At 19.3% G+C, this 14164-nt stretch overlaps 3 pseudogenes; all 3 read right to left on the reverse strand.

Annotated features, from left to right (window-relative positions):
* Positions 1-967: 967 nt before the first annotated feature.
* Positions 968-9670, reverse strand: LOC143220158 (cytochrome b pseudogene; annotated as a pseudogene).
* LOC143220156 (cytochrome c oxidase subunit 2 pseudogene) lies at positions 7471-9627 on the reverse strand (annotated as a pseudogene).
* A 47-nt stretch (positions 9671-9717) lies between the features above and the next one.
* Positions 9718-11245, reverse strand: LOC143220159 (cytochrome c oxidase subunit 1 pseudogene; annotated as a pseudogene).
* Positions 11246-14164: the final 2919 nt, after the last annotated feature.

The following is a 14164-nucleotide window of genomic DNA, read 5'->3' on the forward strand; positions in this document are numbered from 1 at the left end:
TGCAGTATATTGACTGTACAAAGGTAGCATAATCAATTGTCTTTTAATTAAAGAATGTAATGAAGGAATTAATGACGTATGTACTGTCTCAATTATAACTAATTAATTTAAATATTTAGTTAAAATGCTAAAATTATATAATGGGACGATAAGACCATATAGAAATTTATATTAATTTAATAATAATTGATAATATATTTAACTAATATTATTAAGTTAATATTTAATTGGGAGGATTTATGAATTTATTAAACGTTATATTTTACTGGTTATTAAACTTTGATTTAATGAAATATTTAAATTTGGTATAATAATACTACTTAAGAGAATAAATTGCCAAAGGGATAACAGCGTTATATCTTTTTAAAGAACAAATTAATAAAGATGATTGCGACCTTGATGTTCAGTCAAGATAAATTTTAAATTCAGAAATTTAAAAGTTAAATCTCTCCGACTTTTGAAGTCTTACATGATTTGACTTCAGATCGACGTAAGTCAGACCGGTTTCTATCTATAATAGTTTGATTAATTAATTATTAGCTTATTAGTTGATTTGAATCGAACACCTTTTGATTTAATTGAAGGGGAATGAGAATTAATCTCAGGTTTTAATATTGAGTATCATAGATGAATATTTAGAATAATTTTTTTATCGGAATATTTAAATATTATATTTATATGGTTATTATTGGTAATTATATTTTTTAATTATAATTATTAATCATTAATATTTTTTGTCATTTATATATTAAATTTAATTTCATTGATTTGAATTCGAGCATTATTATCACGTATTCGGTTTGATCAGTTAATAAGTTTTTGGTGAACTGATATATTAATTATTATTATATATCATTTAATATTAATATGTTTAATAAAAAAAATTATATTCTGTTTTTTAAGGTAATAAAAAATTTAATTTTTATAATATATTTTCAAAATATATGCTTATTCAAGTTCATTAACTTTAATAAATTAAATAATCTCAAACTTTATTTAATTTAAATGAAATAATATAATATAAAAAATATGATAAAGTAAACAAAATATTTAAATTAATATAAGGATATTCAATTATTTGTCCTCCTAATCATGTCAATATTAAAAAATTACTAATATGATATCAATAATATAATAGTCTAATAGGATAATTCTTAAAATTTTTTAAATAATTATTATGTATTAAAGGTGAAGTAAATATAATTAAAATTGAAAATATTATTCCAATTACTCCTCCTAACTTACTAGGAATTGATCGTAAAATTTAGTAAGCAAATAAAAAATACCATTCTGGTTAAATATGAATTGGTGTAATTATTGAATTATTTATTTTAAAATTATCAGAATCTCCAAAGTAATAAGGATATCGAAAATTAATAAATATAAATAAAGTTAAAATAATAATAAATCCTAATAAATCTTTAGTTATAAAATAAGGATAAAAAGGAATTTTATAAATATTTTCATTTGTTCCAACATGATTTGTTGATCCCGTAATATGTAAAAGAATCAAATGTAATATTACTATTATTATAATAATTAATGATAAAATAAAATGTAATGCAAAAAATCGATTTAATGTTGAATTATTAATTGAAAATCCTCCTCAAATTCATTATACTAATAATTGACCAATATAAGGTATTGCTGACAATAAATTTGTAATTACTATAGCTCCTCAAAAAGATATTTGTCCTCATGGTAAAACAATACCTATAAATGCTGTTATTATTGATAGCAAAAAAATTATAATTCCAATATTTCAAACGATATTTAATATAAATGAATAATAAAATGAATTTCGTGCAAAATGTAAATATATTATTATAAAGTAAAAAGATGCTCCTTTTATATGATTTAATCGAATTAATCATCCAGAATTTACATGTTTTATGATATGAGAAATTCTTATAAATGCTAAATTAATATTTGGACAATAATTTATTGATAAAATAAGACCTGAAATAATATGAATTGATAAAAATAAACCAAGAATTGATCCAAAATTTCATATAATATTAATATCTGTAGGTGTTGGTAAATAAATAAAACTGAAAATAAATATTTAATTTTTATTATTTTTTAATTTTTTATATTTATTGATATTAATTTATTTTGTTTCGTAAACATTTTTTTATGATAGATGTTATTTTAACTGAAAAATATATAATAATAAATAATATAATTATGAAAAATAATATATTAATGTTTAAATAAATGTTCTTTTTTTCAATAATTATTAATAAATTATTATTTAAATTTAAATTTGAATTATTAAATAAGTAATTTTTAAACAAAAAATAATTAAAATATACATATAAATAAATTGTTAATCAATTAATAAATAATCATATAATATTAATTTTATTAAATTTAAATTCTGGTAAATTTAATAAAGTAATAAAATAAGAAAAAATAATTATAATACCTGAAATATAAACAATTATATATGTAATAAATTTATACATATAAAATATATTATTATTAAAACTATAATTAGATAAAAATATTCTTGTGGAATAAATTTAAGAAAATAAAAAGTATTTTATACGAGAATAATTATTAACTTCTAATATTAAATTTATAATTAATAATGATTTAATTAATGATGATAAATTTATTATAATTATTATTATTATTATTATAAATTATATTATTATAATATTTTTCAAAGAATAATTTATTAAAAACAATAGTATTGGAAACTATAATAATTTTAATTACAAATTTTTTTGAATTTTATTAATATAAAAATATAATTTAGCTTTAAATAATTAATTATTAATAGTAATTTACAAAATTAATGTTTTTATTAAACTACAAAGCTAAATATTATAAAATTATATTTATAATTTAATTATTGAAATTATAATTATTATTTTATTATTTAAATTAATTATATTATTTTAATTAAATAATTATTTATTAATATTTTTAATTTTAATTAAATACATTTCTTTTTATATTTTAATATATTTAATTTATAATAATAATGGATGTATATATGTAATATATTCAATTAATTCAGTAGGAGAAGCAATTTTAGGATTATGATTACTAGTAAGATTAAATTATAATATGGACATCAAAAATTAAATTAACTAGATTAATTAATTAAAATTTTTAAATGAAGAAATTATTAATTTTAATATTTATATTTCTTAAAATTTAAAATTAATTTAATTTTAAATTCTAATTTATTATTCTCAATTATTTTTTTTATTATAATAAAATTAAATTGATTAGATTTAAGATTTATTGTTATAAATTTAAGGTTAAAATTTTATTTTTTTAATTTATTAATGTTAATTTATTTCTTCAAATTACTTATTTTTTTATTTAATACTTGAAGCTAGATTATTAATAATTTTTTATTAATAATGAATTGAGGTCATTCTATAAATCGAATTTTAGCAAGATTATATTTAATATTTTATACTTTATTTTTTTCCTTACCTTTATTATTTATTATTTTATGTTTATATATAAAAAATAATAATTTGATTTTAAAATTAATAGAATTAACTGATAATTATATTTCAATATTTATATTTATTTATACATCATTATCATTATAAGTTAAAATTCCTATATATATATATATATATATATATATATATATATATATATATATATATATATATATATATAATGCATTCCTTATTATTGAAAACTCATGCTGAAGCACCTTTTTATGGTTCCATAAGTTTAGCATCAATTATATTAAAATTAGGAATTTATGGATTATTAAGATTAATATTTATTTCTAAATATATTTTTTTAAAAATAAATTATTATACTTTAATTATTAGAATTTCAGGTATATTAATTTTAAGAATTATATGTTTACGTCAATTAGATATAAAATTAATTGTTGCCATATCTTCTATTATTCATATAGGATTAATATTAATAGGAATAATAACTTTCCCTAAATTAGGTATTTATGGTAGATATTTAATAATAATTTCTCATGGACTAAGATCATCTGTATTATTTTATTTAATTGAAATAATTTATAAACAAACAAATAGACGTTTATTAATAATTAATAATGGCTTAATTAACTTAATGCCGTCTATACCTTTAATATGATTTATATTATATTCTTCAAATAGACCAGCTCCTTTTTCAATAAATTTAATTAGAGAAATTTTTTTATTGATGAGTTTAATTTATCAATATAAAATTTTAATATTATTATTAATTTTATATTGTTCATTAAAATTTATTTATTCAATTTATTTATTTTCATTTCTTAATCATGGTAAATATTATTTTAAGTTTAATTTATGTAATGGTAAATTAATTAATTACTTTACTTTAACAATACATTGAATTCCTTTAATATTCGTATTTAACTTAATTTTAATTTAGATTTAAATAATTATAAAATATTAATTTTTAAAATTAATTCTATTAATAAATATTAATTTTAAATCATAATTAAATTATATATTTATAGAATTTATTAATTTTTCATAAGTTTATTTTTTTAAATTTTTAATTTTAATATTTATTATTTAATAATATTATTATTATAGAATGAAATATTTTTGTATTAAATTCTATAGAATTTAATTTTATGATTTATTTTGATTCAAAAAGAATAACGTTTTTATTTTTGTATCATTAATTAGATCAATAATTTTATTATATATAGTTAATTATATAAATTTAGAAAATTTATTAATTAAACGATTTTTTTATTTAATAATATTATTTCTAACTTCTATATATTTATTAATTATTAGATTTAATATATTAGCTATTATAAATGGTTGAGATGGATTAGGTTTAATTTCTTATTGTTTAATTATTTATTATCAAAAAAATAAATCTTTTAATTCAGGAATGTTAACAATTATTTTAAATCGTTTAGGTGATTGTTCTTTATTTATATTAATTTCTATAACATTAATATTTGGTATATGAAATTTATTATTATATAAAATTAAAAATTTAATAATAAATTTATTTATTATAATAGCTTTTACTAAAAGAGCACAAATTCCATTTTGTACATAATTACCAATAGCTATAATAGCTCCAACACCAGTTTCATCCTTAGTTCATTCTTCTACATTAGTAACAGCATGTGTATATTTAATATTTCGATATTTAGAATTATTAGAAATAAATTATAAAAATTTTATTTTATTAATTTTTAGGTTAAAAATATTAAATTCAGGTATTTCTGCAAATTTTGAATTAGATTTTTAAAAAATTGTTGCATATTCAACTTCAAGTGAATTAAAATTTATAATAAGAATTTTATATTTAAATTTAAAGGATTTAGCTTCTTTACATTTATTTGTTCATGCAATATTTAAATCTTCAGCATTTATATGTGTTGGAAGTTATGTTCATTATTTAAATAATAATCAAAACTTAAAATTCTATTGTTGGGTTAATTAAAGAACTAGACTATTTGTGTTTGAATAATTATACTTGAATCACTTGCGTACAACGTGGTCGCCGGTCACCGCTCAACTTCGTACACCAATGTCATTTACTCACGCACACACCCACACACACCGAGAAGACAAAGAACTAGCTTCGCCATATTTCGTACGTGGGCACGTGGATATTACGCGCGATTTTCAACATTTATAATGGAATATTTTATATTTATCCAATAAAACGATTAAAGTTAATATTTCCTTTATTTAGGTTAATAGGTTTTCCATTTTGAGTTGGATTTTAATCTAAAGATTTAATAATTGAAAATTATTTTATTTCAAAAATAAATTTGTATAGAAATTTAAATTTAATTATTAGAACAATATTAACTATTATATATTCTTTTCGAATTATAACAGTTTTATTAAATAAAAATTTAAATTTGAATTTAATTTATTTTAAAGACGATAATTTAATAAATTTTTGTGTATTAAATAAAACAATTTGTAGAATTTTGAAATGCAAAATTATATTTAATTTAATATTTATATTAAGATTTTTTTAAAAATATAATTTAAAATAAACAAATAGTTAAAAAAAATACTATAATATTTTAATATAACGTTAAAAATTTAAATTTAATTTTTAAAAAATCATATTCAAAATCATTGCAATATATTTATTTATATGAAATTATATTTGAGAAAATTATAATAGAATTAATTAAAACTAAATTTACATTGTAATTAAATAAAATTAATATTTACTTTAATTTTAAAATTTATAATATTATTAATTTCTATATTTTTATTATTTACTTCAAAATATTAAATAATCATTTATTTAATAATACGTTAATATTTTATATATAACATTTGTATAAATCAAACTTTTAAGTCGAAATTAAATGTAAATTTTTACTTTTATATAAATTAAAAATTTAATTTTTATAATTTAAATAATAAATATCTTTATATTGAAAATATAAATTTTTTCTTATAAATTATATAAAAAATTGGAATTTTTATTCATTAAATTTATTAACAATAAATTACCTCTAACTTTGGTTTCAATTGAGTTATTAATTATATAAAATAGAAATAATAATATTATTAATATTAAATTATAAAGTTAGAAGCATTATTTATTTCATTCCTTTAAATTTAAGTAGCTTATAATAAACAGTATAATATTGAAAATATTAAGGAAAATTTATAATTTTTTAAATATTTTTATTTTTAATATTTAAAAAATTCATAATTTAAAATAATTATTACATCCATGACTCCACAAATCAATATTTTTTAAAACTATTTAAATTTTATTATTAATATAATCAATTAAAATATTCATTTATTCATTCAATTAATAAAATAATAAATAAAAAAAAGTTAAAAATTCTATATAATGATTTATATAACTTAATTTAAAAATAATTTGTATTAATAAAATAATTTCAGCATCAAAAATTAAAAAAATTAAGGACATTAAATAAAGAGGAAAACAAAATGGTAAAATAGCTTTAGAAATTATATTAGATCCACATTCAAAAGATAATTTTTCATCTAATATATATTTAAATATTATAGATAATAAAAAATTAATTAAAGATAAAATTAATGAAGTTAATACTAATAATAAATATAAATAAGTAAAATTTATTATAATAAATATTTTATATATATTAATTTTGTTATAATTATTTAGTTGGAAATTAAATGTGTTTTGTATACTATATATAATAAAATTAAATGTAAACTAATAAATATAAATTAAAATATAAAAATAATCAAATTAAGTCTACAAAATGTCAATATCAACTTGAAAATTCAAAAATGATTTAATTTTAATCGTAAAAGTGCATAAAAAAATTTAATTAAACAAATTAAGACATGAAATCCACGAAATCCTGTTATTAAAAAATATAATGAACCAAAAACTTTATGATTCATTGTAAAATATGAATAAATATATTCAAATAATTGAATTATTGTAAATAATAGACTTAAAATTAAAGTATAAATTAAATATATAACTGACTTTTTTAAATTGTATTTTAATATATAATTATAACTCATTGAAAGAGTACATCCTGTATAAATTGAAATAATTGAATTTAATAATGCAATTTGTAAATAATTAAATATAATATTACCGTTATGAGGTCATATATTTATAATTTCAATTGAAGAAGAAATATATATGTGAAAATAACTTCAAAAAAAGGAAATAAGAGAAAGCAATTCTGATAAAAGAAATAAAATTATACTAAATTCTTAAAAATTTTTTACATAATTTGTATGACATCCTTGATAAGTTCTTTCACGAACATTATCTCGTATTCATAAAATAAAATTAAAAATTATATTAAAAATTAATATATACTAAATTTAATTATCAATAATTAATAATAATTTTTAATATAATTTTTATATATATTAAATATAAGATATTAATAATTTAATATATATTGAATTTAATTATCAATTATTAATAATAAATTAATTAATTCGGTTATTAAATTTATTAAATTTAATGATATTAATGTAGGTCAAGGTCTAAATGTAACTAAATGATAAGGAAAATTATTTTTTATCATAATTTTTTAATATTCTGAATAATATAAAGTTGTTAATATTGAAAATAGATAAGCTTGAATAAATGATATTAAAATATCTATAATTATTAATATATTTTATATCCAAAAAGAAAAAGAAATTAAATTTTCAAAATTTATAATAAAATTTCCAAATAATGTTATAAGTAAATGAACAGAAATTAAATTAGCACATTATCGAATTGATAAAGTTAAAGGACGAATAATATTACTAATTAATTCAATAATTAGTATAAAATTTATTAAATATAAATTGTGTATTTAAAGGTACTAAATGAATAAAAAATAATTCATAAAAATTAATTATTACATATAAAATTAATGCTATTCATAAGGTTAATGATAATATTAAATTAAATAATAAATGACTTGTCGGAGTAAATACATAAGGAATTAATCCAAAAAAATTAGTCATAAAAATATATGTTAATAAATTTATAAAAATAATAATATTCGAATTATATTTATATATCATAATAAATTCCATACATAATAATTTAATAAATTTAACAAATGAAATATTAATTCAATTTAAAATAATGTAATAATTATTAAATAAAATTATATAAAATGTAATAGGAAAATAAATAAATAATCAATTAGAAATAAAATTTCTATAATAATTTATTCTAATTATTGCATCAAATATTTCAAATAAATTTATAAAATTCATATTCATTTATTAAAATAAATTTTTTTACATTATAATTTAAATTAATTAATATATAATTTAAATTAATTATTAAGTATAATACATTAAAAATTATAAAAATATATAGTTCACATAAAGAAATTGGTCTCATTTGTGGAATTCATTAAAAGTAATTCTTACTATAATTGATTTATAAGATCAATTCCTTTAAATTTAAGATATTTAATAATTTGATTTCTTAAAAAATAATAAAAATATTAATTTTAAATTGACAATTTAATTTTATATATAATTTTAACTATTTTTTTAAATTAAATTTTATTTTTAATTCATTTTATAGAATTAGTTAAAGATGTTCTTTCAACAGTATTAGGTATAAATCCATGATTTATACCACAAATTTCTGAACATTGCCCAAAATGTAATCCAGGACGTGAATAAAGTAAATTAAATTGATTAATTTGTCCTGGAATTGCATCAATTTTAACACCCAAAGATGGTGCGGTTGAAGAATGAATTACATCAGTTGATGTAACTAATAAACGTAAAGGTAATTTTATAGGAATATCTATTCGATTATCTGTATCTAATAAACGAAATTGATTTATTGATTCATATATTAATATATAAGAATCCAATTCAATATTATTAAAATCAGAATATTCATAAGATCAATGTCATTGATGACCAATTGATTTAATTGAAAAAAAGGATTTAATAATGCACCAATATAATATAAAATTTTTAAAGATGGAAAACAAATAAATAATAAAATAATCATTGGAACAATTGTTCAAATTACTTCAACTAAATGATTTTTTAATCAATATAAATTAATAAATTTATTATTTAAAATATCAACAGTTAAATATAAAGTAAAAACAATAATTATTAATATAAATATTTTAATAAAATTATGTAAATAAATTAAACTATCAGAATAAAAAGAATTTGAATTTTGAAAGAAAAATATATTTCATGATGCTATTTTTAATAATAAACTTAAATTTTATATAATTGAATTTAAATTTTAAATTCTGCCATATTAAAATTTTTTAATTATTAATATTCTACACTCATTAAATGAATGATTTAATGGAGGATAATTTATTAATCATTCTATGGGAGATTGAAAAAATTTAAATAATAATAAACGTTTATAAATTATACATTCTAAAATCAAACATAATAAAAAAATTATTCTATTTAATGAAATAATTGAACCAATTAAAGATAATACATTTCTACAATAATAAGAATCAGGATAATCAGTATATCGTCGAGGTATTCCTATTAAACCTAAAAAATGCTGAGGAAAAAATGTTAAATTTACCCCAATAAATATCATTAAAAATTGATAAATCAATCATTTTTTATTTAATATTAAACCAGTAATTAAAGGATATCAATGAATGAATCTTGAAATAATAGAGAAAACAGCTCCTATTGATTAAACATAATGAAAATGAGCAACAACATAATATGTATCATGTAAAATAATATCAATAGATGAATTAGATAATATAATTCCTGTTAATCCTCCAATTGCAAATAATAATATAAAACCTAAAGATCCTATAATAGAATTATTTATTTTAAATTTTGAACCATAATAAGTTGCTAATCAACTAAAAACTTTAATTCCAGTCGGTACAGCAATAACTATAGTTGCTGAAGTAAAATAAGCACGAGAATCTACATCTAATCCAATAGTAAATATATGATGAGCTCAAACAATAAAACCTAAAAATCCAATTCCTAATATTGCATAAATTATTCCTAAATTACCAAATACGTCTTTTTTACAACTCTCATTCATAATAATTTATGACACGAATCCAAAACCAGGTAAATTAAAACACAAACTTCTGGATGACCAAAAAATCAAAACAAATGTTGATATAATACAGGATCTCCTCCTATAGGATCAAAAAAGATGTATTAAAATTACGATCAAATAATAATATTGTAATAGCTCGTGCTAATAAAAATAACGATAATAACAATAAAATTATTCTAATAAAAACGGATCAAGGAAATAAAGGTATTTTATCTAAATCTAATGTAAAATTTTTTATTAATATAATAGTAGTTATTAAATTTATATCCCCTAAAATTCAAGAAATACCAGATATATGTAAAGAAAAAATTGTAAAATCTACAGAAGCAGAAGAATTAAAAATATAATTAGATGAAGGTGGATACATAGTTCAACTAGTTCCAGATATAATATTAAAAATTCTTCTAGTTAATAATAATAATAAAGAAGGAGGTAATAATAAAAATCTAATATTATTTATTCGAGGAAATTATATATCAGGTGATCTTAATATTAAAGGAATTAATCAATCACCAAATCCTACAATTTAAAAAGGTATAACTATAAAAAAAAATATTAAAATTGCGTGACGTGTAATTAAAGAATTATATAATTGATCATTATTTTATAATATATTAGGAATTCTTAATTCTACACGAATTAAAAATCTTAGGGAAGAACCAATTATTCCTGACCATATAGCTAATATAAAATAAAGAATGCCAATATCTTTATGATCTGTTGATATTAATCACTTAATTTAAATTTAAATTAAAATTTATTTTAAATTTTCAAAATTATTTGTTTTTAATTTAACGTAAAATTTTTGTAGTATTAAAAAATTGTAAATTTACATTAATAAATTTACAAGATATTTCTTTTATCAGACATAATGCTTTTTATATTTATTAATTTTTAATTATATTTTATTAAACTTTAATTTGCAAATTTAAAATTATATAAATAAAATATATTAATTATTTAATTCTTATGATATATTAAATATAAATACTATTAAAATATTCAGCATTGAAAAAAATAATATTAAAAAATTAAACTTAAAATTAAAATTAATAAAAAATTTTAAAAAAATTTATATTTATGAATAAGAATGTAATAATAATTATACAACAAAATAAAAAATTATTTCTGATTAACAAAATTATAAGTCTCATAAATATATTATATGCAATAATATATATAAAACATTAATTAATAATCATTTAATAATAAAGGAGAAAAGATTGGTAATATTTAATAAAGTAATAAAATTAATATAAATAAAATAATTAAATTATTTTTATAATTTAATACAAAATTAATTAAATTATTATTTATAAATTTATATTTATATATTATAAGTTATAATATATAAATAATTAATATATAAAATAATATTAATAAATAAAAATATTTTTCATTAATATAATAAACAATAATTAATATATAATTTAACATTAAAGTTGATCATCTAATTATATTTTTTTATATTAATTAATTTTAATATATAAATAGATAAATATATAATTCTAAAAATTCCAAATAAAATTATTTTATACTCTAATTTTAAAATTAAACTTCTCAACTTCATGTATGAATTAAAAGATCGAGTGTCAAACCTTGCGACAAACTTACCATATTGTGTGAGAGACGAACGCACTGGCCATTAGCTTCACCTACCTTCTGATTCCGAAACTCATGCCAGATCATCTGGGCGTAAATGGGATGTACAGTATTGGCACCAGACACATAAATTCACGGTTAGGACATTAAAATGGCGCATCACGCCGTTCTCGAACGGTACCAATTGCTATAAAGTCAAACGATTTATCGAAGGCCTTACATTCCGCGAAACTCACACGCTTCATCGAGAGTATAAGTTCGTGTTCAGAGAGCGGAAATAGTATTCATTTCTGGACGGGCAACTAAACTTCGTGTAAGATTTATAATATCAAGGGTAAAACCGCTCGAGAATCTTGCCGCCTTCAGTGTGACACGTGCTGCTATGTGAATAGCTTAATATATCCTGAGATTCCGAGAGTTAAACTGGAAATTCCGGGATAAAATCCGCTGAATAGCATTGGCAATCGACAACTTAATTGACGGTTTGAATTTTAAAGTAGAGCGTGGAACCGTTTGAGAACGTTACCAATTGTTATAAAGTCAAACGTTTTACCGAAACCCTTACAGCCCGAGAAGCTAACTCGCTGTAGCAAGTGTCTTGCTTAATGTTCACGGAAACGAACGTGTAGACAAGTTAGGAGACTGGCACCACATTGTCATGTATAAGAAGTAAAATCGAGAGTTAAACCTATGTCAATAGATAAATATACCCAGTAATTCCAGGAGTCAATCACGCATTTCGGGAGTTGAGACGCTGAACAGTTTTAGCAATAGACACCCTTTCCGGGGTATGAATAGTAATGAAGAGAGCCAAATCGTGGGAGAACATTACGTCAGTCATTGAGTCATACTTTTTACTGACGGTCTTAACTTGCGAGAAGATGACACACCGCAGCGAGTATGATGCTTAGTGTTATCGGAAACAAATTAGTAAATAATTTAGTGACGTCACCTTAAATTCATGTATAAGTCAGAAGGTCGAGTGTCAAACGATTCGGGAACCTGGCCACCTTCATTGAGAGTCGAACGGCTAAGTCAATAGCTTCACCTATCCTGAAGTTCGGAGAGACAAACCCGGTATTCCGGAAGTAAATCAACTGATCAGTATGGGCATTAGACACCCAATTTCACGGTATATATGCTGCAATGCAGAGTCAAACCGTTGCTGAATGATAGTTATTGGCATAGAAGGAGTAGGTAATGTTCTAGAACGGCATGTCGGCCTGCCTTATTAATCAAACCGTGAATTAAGATGTCCGTTCCCAGTAGTATACAGTGGATTCACACCAGGAATACCAAGTGTGACCTTCGGAATATCAGGATAGGTGCAGCTATTGATCTAATAGTTCTGCACTCGAAGCAGGTGGGAACGTTGAGGAACGATTTGCCGGTCGCTCTTCTAGATCGAGCATGAAATTAAGGTGTACGTCTCTAAAATGCGTAGTAATTTCATTCCATGGACACGTAATTATTATCTCGACACAACGAGTTATGTTCTCGGAAGATAAGGCTTTCGGTAAAAACAGTGATTCTACACCAATTGACAATGATCTCCGACTGATTGAATCTCGACTTCAATTTTAGTTACGGTGGCAATAGTCTATACAATTCTGTGGTCTTACTCCCGCAATGGCTGGTTTGACTCTCGGAATAGCAGGGTAGGTGAAGCTGTTGTCTGAGCCGATCGACTCGCAAAAAAAGGCGGTAACGTTCTCGAACCGTTTCACAATCGATCTTCGAATTCATTCATGAAATTAAGGTGCCCGTCCCTAAAATTTATAGTAATATGTTCCACTGAACTCCAGATTATACGTGCGATTTGTCGCGTTAGACTTTCGGAGGGTACGGTTTACTATGAAACGTTTGACTTCATTCCAGTTGGTAACGCCCTAATACGGATTGACGCAATACTTTCGTATTCAGACCATGAATTAAGGTGACTAATGTCAACACTGTTCAGGGGATTTACTCTCGGAATACGTGGTTTCACTATCGAAATGACAGGATAGATCAAGCTACTAACTTACTCGTTCGACTATCAAAGAAAATG

Source organism: Lasioglossum baleicum, unplaced genomic scaffold (assembly GCF_051020765.1).
Source record: "Lasioglossum baleicum unplaced genomic scaffold, iyLasBale1 scaffold0284, whole genome shotgun sequence".
Taxonomy (NCBI): domain Eukaryota; kingdom Metazoa; phylum Arthropoda; class Insecta; order Hymenoptera; family Halictidae; genus Lasioglossum; species Lasioglossum baleicum.